The 14,506-nt window shown below is 41.1% G+C and overlaps 1 pseudogene; it reads right to left on the bottom strand.

Annotated features, from left to right (window-relative positions):
• Positions 1-14,506, bottom strand: part of LOC127985577 (uncharacterized) — a 54,164-nt pseudogene that overhangs the window by 37,538 nt on the left and 2,120 nt on the right.

Here is a 14,506-nt window from a genome sequence, read left to right as displayed (position 1 = left end):
TCACGCCACTTCCTTTCCCTGTATTTCCTGTTTGTGTTCTTGTTGTTGGATTGATTATTTGGATTTTGACCCCTGCCTGGACACGATTTTGGATTACCCTAATAAACATCTACTGCATTTGGATCTTCCCTTTTCCCGTTCCTTTGTGTGTGAATCATGACATTAGTATGCTAGCTGTAGCTGTTAGTGTTGTCAAAAGACCCGGTACTTCATTACCAAGTCGGTACTAAAAAAATTAATTTGTCACGGTACCAGGTTTCTTTAAGTACCGGTGGTACTGAGGACCCGTTCAAACCCGGTTCTGGATGCATACAGCGCTATGATTTCTGTGAAGCAGAAAACGCGGACGGAATCTCAAAATCCAGTCATGAAAATGAAACTTACATTTTAATATGGACAGTCACGGAATTTGTCTAAGTTAGCATAATCAAAACAAATCTCCATATGGCCCATTATCTGTAAATGTTAAGCCGCAAAAGATGGTTGAAATCTGCATCCTGCATGTTCTGCGTGCATGTCTCCGTGTGAATGAATGAATGGTTTGTTTACTAAATAGACTGAAGCGTATGACGCTCGCAATAATGAGGACATAAATACATCAAATACAAATACAACATCACCAGAACTGTTCTGAGTTACTTCACAAGCATTTTACCGTTTCATTTGAGTAAAACAAGTGTAAATTGAAAGGTATTCATGGAAAACCGTCAAAACAGCCTCTACACTGCCAGTAAATCACTCGCATATGTGAACAAATTTTACACAGGGCGACTATTTGTTAGCCATTGGCTAATAAATTCTTAGATTTTACTCGCCAGTGTGTGTGTGTTTGAGGCTATTATAAAATTGGGGCAAATATATTTTCACTCGCTGAACACTGAGCGCTTCAGAGTTCTCTCTCCATCAAGCAATCTGTACTTTTCAATTCTCGCTCAATTCAAAATCCTCTTTTACTGTCTATGGTATTTGCCGAACTGTAAACTCTGTGTGAAGGAGCATGACTCGCCATCGCTTTACTGATAGCTCTGTTTCTCACACATGCAAAGAGAGAGAGAGCGAGAGTCTTACCACGCTGAATCGACATGCTACATGTAAACTATATTCTTTGTTGTCTTCTCCTGTCAAAATAATGGAGTTCATTTAGAATTATTCATATTTTTGAACAAGCAGAAGATATGCCGGTTTCTCCGTTAGTGGGCGGAGCTAATGCGCAAATGACAATTTCATTGGCTGCCGCTGATTTAGTAAAATGTATGCGATACTGCTACTACTGTTGAAAAAATGTATAAAACTTTATTTTTTAAAGAAATAAATCACAATATTTCTTCCATGTTTTAATATTAATAGCAAATCCCATTTATTTACCAAAAATAAAATGTTTACATTTCATAAATTAAAAGACAAATTAAATTTGGGTGAAACTTGTTTACTGTTTTTCATAATTATATTACTTGTAGAAGAACTTTAAACACAATTGTAAATAAGAATAAAGAATGCCATTGGTTTTATTTTTAGTGATAAAAAGTGATTTTTTTTTTTATTCGCATATTTTTGTATTTTGGTTTGGTACCGAAATTGGTATCGAGAACCGTGTATTTTCACTGGTATCGGTACCGAATACTGAAATTTTGGTAGCGTGACAACACTAGTAGCCGTTTACATCCAGTCTTTGTGCTAAGCTAAAAACAGACTTAAAGCACGCACGGAGATGAAAAAGGTATGGAATCGGATATCCAACTCTGTGGGATACGGTGAATAAGCTTAAGTCCCAAAAAGTTGAAGTGTTCCTTTAACCCAAAAATTCATTTACTCACCATAATGTTGAAAACCTGTATGAGTTTCTTTCTTCTGCTGAACATTTTAAAGAATCTGGGTAACCAGAGAGTTGACAGCACATTTGAAGTTCATAATAGGAAAAAAATACTATAGAAGTCAGTGGTGACATCGACTGTCTGGTTACCCCCATTCTTTAAAATGTCTTCTGTGTTCAGCAGAAGAAAGAAACTCATTCAGGTTTGACGTTATAAATCAACTATAATCAGAATATTAGACTTTGTAAACATACCTATTGTGACAGCTATCAACGTGCAGTGATCAAGAGTAAAGCTTTGATCAAATAATACAATTCAGAATAAAGCTTGTGTCTTCAAGATTGTAACAACATTGAGTTTTACAGAATAATTAACTCAAATGATATATAGGGAATTAGAATAATTAATCAGGAATATGATTAATTTATATCTCAGATGACAGTTACATTAAATTTGATTGATTATGAAAAATAGCTCAATTGCCTATACCAATAAATAATCACAGGGCACTGTAACTTACTCATTAATATGTCAATATTACATTCTTCATATCAATTATTGTGATCTCTTACTGTAAATTACTGCAAATCAAACAGTGGTATGTCCAGCAAACCACTGTTGACCTATCAATTTTCAATAAGGTTATCACGCCTTATAATTCAAGGAAAAATATTCTCTGGCCATGAAAACATTATCCTATCCTTATGATAAATTTAGTTTCTAAATTTAAAGCTTGTAGCTATAGATCAGACATCTCAGTGACTCATAATGTGAGTGGGGTGGAGTCCAAGCCAATCGTCAGTATATGGGTTTTTAATAATTAAACTAGTAATACATCAAACTACAAATCACACAGAGTAAATATGCGTACGACAATACAAACAGTAAGCTTTACAAGACATAACTGAATCCAAATAAAAGAGAGAGAGAGAGAGAGAGAAAGAGAGAGAGAGAGAGAGAGAGAGAGAGAGAGAAAATAGAATGAGATCACATAAGGAGCTCAGGTATGGAAATCATAGTCAGTAACTTTTGGAAGCCAACAACCATCAGATCACAGCAATAATTTAAAGCAGCATTTAAATCTCCATAGAGAAAGTGATACTTGCAAATTGTCCAATGTGCATGAGCTGGACATCGGGGCGCGCTGGATCTTTTGAAACCGGCGTGCGCGTGCTGGAGACCGGCGCACGCTGGAGCACGTGGTCTTTTGTTCTGTCCTCGCGCGGTATTTGAAAGGTTCAACAAACAATGTTCCAGAATTCGTCTTCCATGCGTGGAGAGGCGAATAGTTGAATAAACTTAGTAAAGAAAAGAAAAGAAACAACAAAAACGAAAGCTTCCAAAGGAGCCATTAAAATGGCTTTTTCTCTCAGCCCCTGTGCTAAAGGGGGTTTGCGCTATGAGCGGAAGCAACGTTGGTCGCACAGGAGAGCAGCGTGTCCGAGAACGGAGAAGGAGAAGTGTTCGGTCGTTCTTATGGCTTGAAATGGTTCACGCCCCTTTTTCGCGTAAACAGCCAATGAAAGTCCGCGATCTGAAGCGGAGGGAAAAGTTCCTTTGTCTATGTGGAGACAATCCCCTGGAGATCTAGGGCTTGTCCAAATTCCAGGGATTATTCTAGCAAGTTTGTAATTCAGATTACATAAATTTTTCATTACTTTGCTCTAGATAAATGGGTCTGTCAGAGCATGACGATTAGAACAATACTAAACATAATATATATATATAAATGATCAAAACATGAAGTTACATTCAAATGCAGAATTACACATATTTAAAGATTTGATTAACACATGATAACACTGCAGATAGTCCCAATTTATATGGGAAATTTCTAATGCACCGCAAAATCAATAACATACACATTAAGACTACATTTGAGTACATTTTACCATTCTTTTGTAAGGATTAGGTTTACTGTCCTGTGTAGTCCTGTGTGGTCGTAAAGTTTTATGACCTGCAGGGGTGGGGGTTGCAGAAACATGGCTCTCTTTGAGAAAGTTAAAATGAGGAGAGACATTTCCTAAAGTATAAGCTAGCAACTTATACTCTTCACATAACAAGAATTAACCATTTTATGCAATCCATAAACATATTTAAAATACATATTAATAAGGACTTACAAAAGTAAGGAACTTTACGAAAGGTTTCCTTTGTCTCCAGTGTGTTGGAGGAATTTGGGGGGGTTTTCAGGTCTCCTTTGAAGCTCGCCCACGTGACTCTGGAATTTCTTGTCGTAAAATAATTTAAGTCCAGCCAGGCTGGCGCCAGGCTGAATTTAACCCATGAATCGATGACCTGCATATGTGTTACATCTCCCCCTTTACGTCAGATGAAGTCCCTGTGTGGACATCATCGGATGGCAGTCATCAGGATGGGCAGATGACAGGTGAATCGTGATGGTCATGTAGCAGGTGGGTCATGATGGCAGGTGGTTCCTGAAGCTGAGGATTCAGCTTGATGAGGTTTGGTGTTGTCTTTGACTTGGCACCCCCTTTCCGGGGATTCCATCGGAGACCTCCAGCCACAGTTGTCGTGAGTGGCTGTAGAGGTTTGCATCTCGTTGAGTATCCTGTATAGGATGAAGGTCACGCCAAGAGTCAGGGCGGGACCAATGACAGTGGAGATGCACCGTGAAGTGTCGGGAGCAGTCCAGACTCGGACCGCAGATGACGGGTTCAGAACGGGCTGTCGAGGCTGTGCTTGGAGGGCTGTGTCGACAGGAGTAATGTCAATGTATTGGGTGGTACCTTTCAGTGCTTGGTCAAGCAGGTTGGCATGGGTGGCGGTGTCATGCTGGTCGTAGGTCAGCGTAGCTGAGCGCACAGGAGTGTTGACGAGCCATCTGTTAACCACAATCTCTGCTTGCGTTTCTGTGACTTGTGTACGAGGCTTGGCTTCGGCAGGGCGGCGCGTATTGCTGACCCAGGGTTGCAGCTCGCAGATTCCTTCAGAGTTGTGTCTGAGGAAGGGTTTGCTAAGGCAGAGATAATGAATGTCTTTGGTTAAAGTACACATGTGCATGTTTGGGGCCAAGTACAGCTGTGTGTCACTGTCGGGGTAGGCCACCACATTTGGAATGTGTGTTTTGGTGTGGGTGTTGCTTTTCCACATCCTGACACTGACAATGTCTTTAGGTCTGTAGACTTGGCTTGACTCGCTGATGAGTTGGTTCAGGAGCCCATTCACTTCTCTCTGTTTGGGGTTGACGTGCCGTAGGAAGGCGCTATCCAGAGAGTTGGCCAGGTGTATTTGTTGCAGGTCAGCTGGCATGGTGATGGCGTAAGACGGCACAGTTAACACAAGGCTTAAGGGTATCATGTACGGTGGGGTTTTACTCGTGGTTAGGCTGTCATTGGAGGAGCTAACCTCCCACAGCATGTCTGTTGTTAACGCTGTAAACAGCTGAGTCTGGGTAAAGTCCTTCTGGAAGACAGTAAACAGTGGTTTCAAGGAGTTTACGGTCTGGTTCGCTGCATTGACACTGGACATAACAATGTTAAACATTCTGGCGGCAGCAGCGGCTCTAAGCAAAGCTCCCGGGAACTGTTTGGAGCGGTGGTGGTGTCCACTTAACTCCATTTGTGTAACCGTCACTTTCTCATGTTGGCTGAACAGGTGTTTGACATCGGCCTCAGTGTGAGTGAGGGAGTCCTTTCTCCATCGGAACCTTGTACAGCTGTATTCGGTTACAGTGCTGGGGTAGTGTGCCCTGTCATCGGTAGTCAGGAGTCTCAGCGGTTTTCTCGGTGGCAGCTGTCCTCTCTTTGGCTAACAGCACGGCACGGCAAACCACAGCAGCATCCTGGTACAGATAATAGGGAGAGAGAGAGAGAAAGGGGAGAAAGAAACAAACAAGGCCTGTCTTTGGTTGGACAGGACAGTCTCTTTGCTTCGTGGGCGGCGACTGGGTTTAGCTCGCCCTCGCCCATGTTTTGCCACATCTTGCTGCTGGCATGACGCTTGCTTCAGTGTTTTGTCAGTGGCTCTGGTGCTGCGTGGTGCAGCACATGCTGCGTCATGGAAATATATTGGCATTATCCCCCTTTTGCTCCGTGGCATTACAAGCCCTGGCATTGTGATGTCAGACGGTGCACAACCCACAATATTGTTCTGTGCACGCAGCATGGTTTGTGTATCATGCAGTGGTCTGGGGTTTTGGTTGTCAGTGACTGTAGACTGGTTGCCAGGGTGGATGGAGGGGTCTGAGAGGTGGTAAAGCAAAGTCATTATCGAGGTTTCAGAAGCCCGCATGTCCGCTATGTTGGTCTGTGTAGACAACGGAGCCAGCGTAAGCGATTCTGAGGTAGGCAGTTTAGCTAGTAAAGTTCTTATGCTGTGTGTAATCACTTCAACCTTGAATGTGGGTGGGTGGGTTGGGAGTGACCACAGAATGTTGTTTAGTGTGCCAGTTTTGGCAAGGGTGTCAGTGTGATCTTTAAAGTCCTTGTGTAGACTTGGTAACTTCGAGTGTCCTTTTACCTTCTTCCAGTACAAGATCACATTGTGTGTTTTTGTGATGTTATCACATTGCTGGAACAGGTGTTGGTGTTTGACATGCTTGTTTGCAAGTGTGAGTCCGAGTTCCACACATTCAGGTGAGGATTGGAAGAAACCCAGCGTGTGGTGTAAGGTTTGATCATATTGCAGGTTGAGCCGAACAGCGACCCCTTTGGTGTAAGCTGGTACCACCGTACCCTGTTTGTTGACTATGGTACAGAGGCTTGAACTTGGGCCTGTCGTTAGGGCGTTGTACTCATGGCTGGCTGCTGGGGTTCCCGTGACCTCTGTGACCTGACCGTCTGGCTCTGTGGGAGTTCCCGTGACCTCTGCGACCTGACAGTCTAGCTCTAGCAACCTGTGTGGCTGGAGAGAAAGAGGTTCTCGCACTTGAGCAAAGTCTTTTAGCTGTTTGAAGTTCAGAAAAGGGTCAAAGTGTTCTAGCAGGTCTTTGTCGATGAGCAATGTATGAGTGTTCATTGGTGGGACATACATGGGATGTATTAGACTCATCGGAACGATTATCAGGTGAATGGAAACAACCTGTTCAAACTGGATGTCATTCTGTCTGTACACCTGTACATTCAGTTCATAGTTTTGAGGTGTAAGAGTTCGATCTTGTCTCTTAGCTTCAAATTGGAGTCTTTTGAAAAGGTGAGATGAGATCACCGTCAGGTTTGATCCTGTGACTCCTTTTCGGCCCACCCCCTTTTTGACAAGGCTGCCCAGGAATGTTGGCATCAGGGCAGGTGTGACGATCGGTGGGTGGTGAGGACTGGTCTTGTGTAGCTCGCTGCGAAGGCAGGTAGTCAAAACAGCATTTTCTGGTACCTTGTGTTTGTGGTACCTGGTGTGAGGACCTGTGCCGTCTCATTCAGGGTGTGCAGCTGTTGACTGTGGAGCTTGGGTGTTGTTGTCACTTTGTGCTGTAACAGTTAGCTCTGTGGTCTGTAGATGACGGGCAGTGTTCTGGGTGCTTGGCTCATCTTCCTTACGAGTTTTCATGTGAAGAAGATCTTTCAGCACCCTCAGGATCTCTGCTGTCTCAGCCGTGGCTGCACTGTGTTGCCCTCTGCAGGCTTGGAACGGTATTGACTCTCTGTAAAAATGTCTGTGACTGTGGTGTTGTAGGGCGCCATCTAGGGTTAACTCCAAGCAGTGCTCAGAGACAGAGACTTTGGGTTTTTTCACAGTCTTTTCACAAATAGTCTTTTGCTTGGTGCAAGCTTTGTGGGCTAAGTTCCGTAACTCTTGTTTAGTCCTGTTACGTGGACACGTTGGGACTCTGAGATGAAAACTCCAACTGGCATGTAGGTTTAGGAGGAACAGAGTTTTTAAGTTGAAATCCTGTTCCATACCTGGTTCGTTGCATGCTCCGACGTAGGTTTTTCGTAGCTGACTACAGAAAGTTTGGGGGTTTTCAAATCGGCCCTGTTTGAGGTCCATAGCAATAAGGAGCCCATGATCTGAGTTTGGATCAGAGAATTCAAGAATCAAAGTCTGTAGCAGTTGCTGGTAGTACGCTTTGACAGTCTCTGGTTGACGATCCAGAAAGCAATGCACATCACGGCTGGACGTGATTTTTTACAGGTACAATGTGTTCACATCTGTCACGTTAGCGACAGTTTGCAAATGAAAGTCAATGGCTTGTAAAGAAGCATGAACGTCATGTCCTCCTGCAGGATCTGGATTGAATGTAGAGATGCTTCTGGCTAGCTTGTGAAGTTCTCTGTGAGCAGTGCAGGATTTAGTGACATGCGTTCTCTGGAAGGGTTCTCTTCCCTCCGTTGTTGACAGATGTTCTTGTAAGCTGGCTGGTGATTTCCTTAGAAGTGAGCTTACACCCCCTTTTCCAGCTCTGGGTTCTTGGCTGAAAGGGTTGGAGTGGCGGCCCGGGAGAAATTTTGTGGTGTGCGTTTCTCCGATCCAGCCACTCTGTAATCTGTGAGATTGTCTCAGTTCTGTGTGAACAGTGTCAAGTTCATCTTAGAGTAAGCTTGTTGAATTTAGCTCGGGCCGCTTGCAAGTGTGTTTTGCAGGCCCAGGTTTTATAGTCTCTTTCTTTCAGTTCAGTCTCTGCTCTTTTTAGGAGAGCGTCGCCTTGCTGGAGTTTTTTGGTGAGTTCTTTTCTGGCTTCTCTTCTCCAGCTGTTCTTTTTGATCTGTGTCGAGGCGAAGATCTTGCAGGGCATTGTGAAGTCTTTCAACTCCTTTCTGTAGCTCTGGATCTGTGTCGTCCTCTTTCTCGCGCTGGTTCTGGGTCTCGAGGAGGAGCTGATCAAGATGACTCTGGGTCCTTCCAGGCCCCAACCCTGAACTAGTCTTCCGAAGATCCTGACGAGTTCTCCGTAGTAGTCGCTTTGGTTTGGATCGCGTGCCATCAGTTCATCTAGCTCGGTGTTTAGTTGCTCTGGGTGCTGCAGGTTACTGGCGTCCTTGGGCAGGAAGGGGGTCGTCACTGCTTTCAACCATGTCGAGAGGTTGCCCCCGTGGACTGCTGGACTGGATGCCTGGAACATCCTGATTCTCTGTCGGTGAGAGAAGCACAGCACACACACACACAAAAAGACCAATGCAAGTTCGTTCTATGTTTAACGAGCTATATTCATATGGGCTGTGCCGTTTATGAGAATTTGGGGGCTGATTGATGCAAACAGTCAGACAGTTAAGTAGCCAATTAACTTGGGTCAACGAAGGACCTGAAATGGAGATTTGACAGGCAGTAGCCTAGCGGGTCGTGTGATGACACCGGCTGCTGGTGGTCGCTCTACTATTTAACTTCGTTGGTGGCTCCCAGGTTACTGTCTCTATGTGAAATGAAAGAAACAAATCACAACAGAACAGAGGGTAGAAAAAGATCAAAGTGAAACACAACACTTGAAATGAGATGAAAACAATAGAAACACAATGTGTTAGTGGGAATAAGGAGGCCTAAGCCTACTGCTAGGTTTTTTAGATAGGGCCAACAGGTGAGTGGGCTATCTGGGTAGGAAACCTAGAAATATGGTGTGGCTTAAAGAAGCAAAAGGGTCAAAACACTTAAAATATATCCGGGGGAATATCTAATATTCTGTGGCTTATAATAAGTGGATAGGTTTTATCACTTTTGGTTCACCTGGTTGAATTGAAGTCATTCAGGTGGGAACCAGTGGCTTGGTCAATCTCTCCGGTGCTCCCCAAACACTCAACCGCAGTGTCCCCGGTCCTCCGTTACTCTGGCGTGGCGCCGTCTCGAACGGCTTGTGACTTTTAGCACAACCTTTGGATTGCCAAAATTGCTGATGTCTCTTGAGACAAGAGGAACCGAGTTTCACTCGCAGCCAGTATCGGTAACACCGGTCGGGCAGCCTTGCTCACTGGAAACCTGAGATGACTGTCCAATCACCGAGGGAGTTCTACAATCAAATACACAAAGGATGAACAAAGGAAACTTAAAGTTAATTAAGGTTTGGTTTGTTTAACATCAATTGAGTAACTATATATGTAGAGAGGAAAGGTAACAGCTTTACCTAATAATAATAAAACAAAACAAAGGAATTATGATAATAATGGTAATTATCAAAATAACCTAAGTCAAAAGAGAGAAGAAAAATAATAAACATCAAATTAAAAGACAGGAATGAAACAAGGGAGAAGGAGTAGCTGGTTTTCACCACAGGGGGGGGGGGGGAAGTACTGCTTCTCTGTCTTTAACCTGCTGAGCAGAAAACTTAATTCAAATTAAAAATTCAAAACTGGTTTAAATCAAAATTTAAAATAAGCATGTATGAATTGAAAGGAAAATCTGAATAATATCCTATAATAACCCATGATAGCTTGTAAGTTATCATTAATGATCATGAAATTAATCAAACAGGGTGAGATTAATCAAAAAGGGTAAAAGTGGACATGCAATTCAAACAGAATGGAAAAGACAGAGGTCTGTTAGTCGATTTAACAGGAGACTGCCACTAGATGGCTTACCTTCTAAGTGGGTCAAACCGTAGTTGACCTGACACATCTAGATTTCCACTATAAACAATTACATTTTAATTCAAATCATGTTTGAACCAAACTCAAAGTAAATGTAAACAGTCAAAGGCAGGGAACATTCTTTTGTTTCCCAGTAATACTATTCGTTCGAGCAAAGCTGTAAATGCAAATACTTATCGAGAATTTAGACATCTAATTCAAATACATCACAGGGGATTATAAATTAGCAATCAGAGCGCATTATCTGAAACGGCCACGGGATGGCAGCTTTGCACTCATACAAGCTGGAATCAGAAAGCAGGGTGTACCCTGAAATTTCTAACCCACACGTTCCCTCTGGTGTTTAGAGAGCGGAATTACAATTTCAATATGACTTAGAAATTATCTGGTCGTTTGTCAGGCTGATTTTCTGCATCAAAAATCACAAGTAACAAACCAAAGGTTTTAATCTCTGAGGTGCTATATTAACATAGGATGAAGGAAGGATCCGTTCACTTCCGAAAAACACAAATGTAACAAAAACAGGAATTTTCCAACTGTTGACTCCAATAAACATTTATCAAAATAGCACTTATAATGTTTAATATTAAATGTTTTAGGTTTAAAAATCGGGTAGCTAAGCCAATTTTAGACCAGGAGTTTTTATTGTTTATTTTTTTTTTGAATATCATGTGGTTTACCACGAATTCAATAACGATATTTAATAAGCAAGGCCTTTTTAACTGAATCAGAGGAACATCGCTCATGTTCAGATTTACATGTTGCAACTAATAAAAGATTTCTTTATCTTTTAATTATTCATATTAAAATGTTCTCACTGTAAAAAGATTTTGGTCTTTCTTAACAGGATACTTTTAACATTATACTGCAGTTTACTTTCATTAAAAATAACAGTGACTATACTGTTAAGTTTCTACAAATACCTAGCGCGCTGACTGACCAGCTTTTGCCTCAGTCAGTTGAGTGAGTTCGCGTCTTGCGACTTATCTCACAAGTAACATTACACAATTTCATAGCGCACGTGCAGAAATTATTAAAAACCATATACACAGATTGATTGCTCACAAAACGAAGTTTGAAATGCCCGCGTTTCCTCCACCATAAAATGTAACAACATTGAGTTTTACAGAATAATTAACTCAAATGATATATAGGGAATTAGAATAATTAATCAGGAATATGATTAATTTATATCTCAGATGACAGTTACATTAAATTTGATTGATTATGAAAAATAGCACAATTGCCTATACCAATAAATAATCACAGGGCACTGTAACTTACTCATTAATATGTCAATATTACATTCTTCATATCAATTATTGTGATCTCTTACTGTAAATTACTGCAAATCAAACAGTGGTATGTCCAGCAAACCACTGTTGACCTATCAATTTTCAATAAGGTTATCACGCCTTATAATTCAAGGAAAAATATTCTCTGGTCATGAAAACATTATCCTATCCTTATGATAAATTTAGTTTCTAAATTTAAAGCTTGTAGCTATAGATCAGACATCTCAGTGACTCATAATGTGAGTGGGGTGGAGTCCAAGCCAATCGTCAGTATATGGGTTTTTAATAATTAAACTAGTAATACATCAAACTACAAATCACACAGAGTAAATATGCGTACGACAATACAAACAGTAAGCTTTACAAGACATAACTGAATCCAAATAAAAGAGAGAGAGAGAGAGAGAGAGAGAGAAAATAGAATGAGATCACATAAGGAGCTCAGGTATGAAAATCATAGTCAGTAACTTTTGGAAGCCAACAACGATCAGATCACAGCAATTATTTAAAGCAGCATTTAAATCTCCATAGAGAAAGTGATACTTGCAAAGTGTCCAATGTGCATGAGCTGGACATCGGGGCGCGCTGGATCTTTTGAAACCGGCGTGCGCGTGCTGGAGACCGGCGCACGCTGGAGGACGTGGTCTTTTGTTCTGTCGTGCGGTATTTGAAAGGTTCAACAAACAATGTTCCAGAATTCGTCTTCCTTGCGTGGAGAGGCGGATAGTTGAATAAACTTAGTAAAGAAAAGAAAAGAAACAACAAAAACGAAAGCTTCCAAAGGAGCCATAAAAATGGCTTTTTCTCTCAGCCCCTGTGCTGAGGGGGTTTGCGCTATGATCGGAAGCAACGTTGGTCGCACAGGAGAGCAGCGTGTCCGAGAACGGAGAAGGAGAAGAAGAGAGAGGGCGGACCTTGTTCGGTCGTTCTTATGGCTTGAAATGGTTCACGCCCCTTTTTCGCGTAAACAGCCAATGAAAGTCCGCAATCTGAAGCGGAGGGAAAAGTTCCTTTGTCTCTGTGGAGACAATCCCCTGGAGATCTAGGGCTTGTCCAAATTCCAGGGATTATTCTAGCAAGTTTGTAATTCAGATTACATAAATTTTTCATTACTTTGCTCTAGATAAATGGGTCTGTCAGAGCATGACGATTAGAACAATACTAAACATAATATATATATAAATGATCAAAACATGAAGTTACATTCAAATGCAGAATTACACATATTTAAAGATTTGATTAACACATGATAACACTGCAGATAGTCCCAATTTATATGGGAAATTTCTAATGCACCGCAAAATCAATAACATACACATTAAGACTACATTTGAGTACATTTTACCATTCTTTTGTAAGGATTAGGTTTCCTGTCCTGTGTAGTCCTGTGTTTACGACCTGCAGGGGTGGGGGTTGCAGAAACATGGCTCTCTTTGAGAAAGTTAAAATGAGGAGAGACATTTCCTAAAGTATAAGCTAGCAACTTATACTCTTCACATAACAAGAATTAACCAATCCATAAACATATTTAAAATACATATTAATAAGGACTTACAAAAGTAAGGAACTTTACGAAAGGTTTCCTTTGTCTCCAGTGTGTTGGAGGAATTTGGGGGGGTTTTCAGGTCTCCTTTGAAGCTCGCCCACGTGACTCTGGAATTTCTTGTCGTAAAATAATTTAAGTCCAGCCAAGCTGGCGCCAGGCTGAATTTAACCCATGAATCGATGACCTGATTATGTGTTACAAGATGAATGGGACCAATCAATCCACTTTACATTTTAAGCTCACCATCTCTTTTTTGATGACTTTCTCTGGTATTGGGAATGCAGCGTGGAAGTAGGTTCCTGTGTGGAAGTAGGTTCCTGTGTGGAAGCCACACTGTCCTCAACTTCAGGCTCCTGTACTTCTGGAATAAAGTCATCTGAGTGCAAAGAAAATAAGTAATACGTTTAATAAGTTTAAAGAAAAAGGCAAATCAAAATATAAACTAAGGATCAATTATGCATAACATTTGTGTCATGGTGACCAAAAGCAATGATCAACAGTACAAGTTTATAAATATTCAGTATATGACACGAGTCTTGCAGATGTGTGTTGTGAAAAGCGCTATACAAATAAACAAATAGAATTGAACAAATTACACATGGTTTCCATAATTCTACAATACCGTGGTAGAGAGAGCCAGTTTAAATTAGACTTGCACTCACACTGGTAGCACAATTAAAATGTATGCCCTTGGCAGATACTTTCTCCCCAAAGCAAATTACAGAACACATTACAGTGGCAATAGCCCTGGAGCAATGGGATGAAGCATCTTGCTAAAGGACACAATGGTTGTGGAGATCAACTACCTTTGGATAACTATACCTGCGGTGTAGCTTACTGTACCACACAATTAACTGGAAACAATGTCAAACATTCCCCACATGTAAAAGGCAGCATGTCTAAAACAACTCAACTATTAATTTAAACTAAAAGGTTATTATTTATCTACATTTAACAGTCTAATTTAAATGAGATATCTTTCATAACCAAATTTTTTTTTTTTAAATCATACAAACATACCTTCCTCTTGTGAACACCCATCCATGTCAACAGTCTCTAAAACAGCAAGTAATAGAATATGAATGAGCTGTAAACCTGAAACTGCAATCAATCGGTCAAGAGTATACATCTGTCAAATGACTACATAAATAGCTGAATAGACTAAAATTGTTTAGTTAGTCACATTATAACAATAAAACCTGCCCTCTTCTTCTGCATATTGAGGTCAAATACTTCTATTCTGTTCTATTCAATTCTATTCCTTATAAAATACTATCTACTATTCTAAAAGAGAACAATTTATAAATGGACAATGCTGTGCTTTTTAACTTTCCTTAAAGGGACAATAAGTAACTTTTTAGGTATTTTATTATCTAAAATCAA

This window comes from Carassius gibelio, chromosome B21, assembly GCF_023724105.1.
Source record: "Carassius gibelio isolate Cgi1373 ecotype wild population from Czech Republic chromosome B21, carGib1.2-hapl.c, whole genome shotgun sequence".
In the NCBI taxonomy this organism is placed as follows: Eukaryota; Metazoa; Chordata; class Actinopteri; order Cypriniformes; family Cyprinidae; genus Carassius; species Carassius gibelio.
This window is presented reverse-complemented; position numbering and strand designations above follow the sequence as displayed.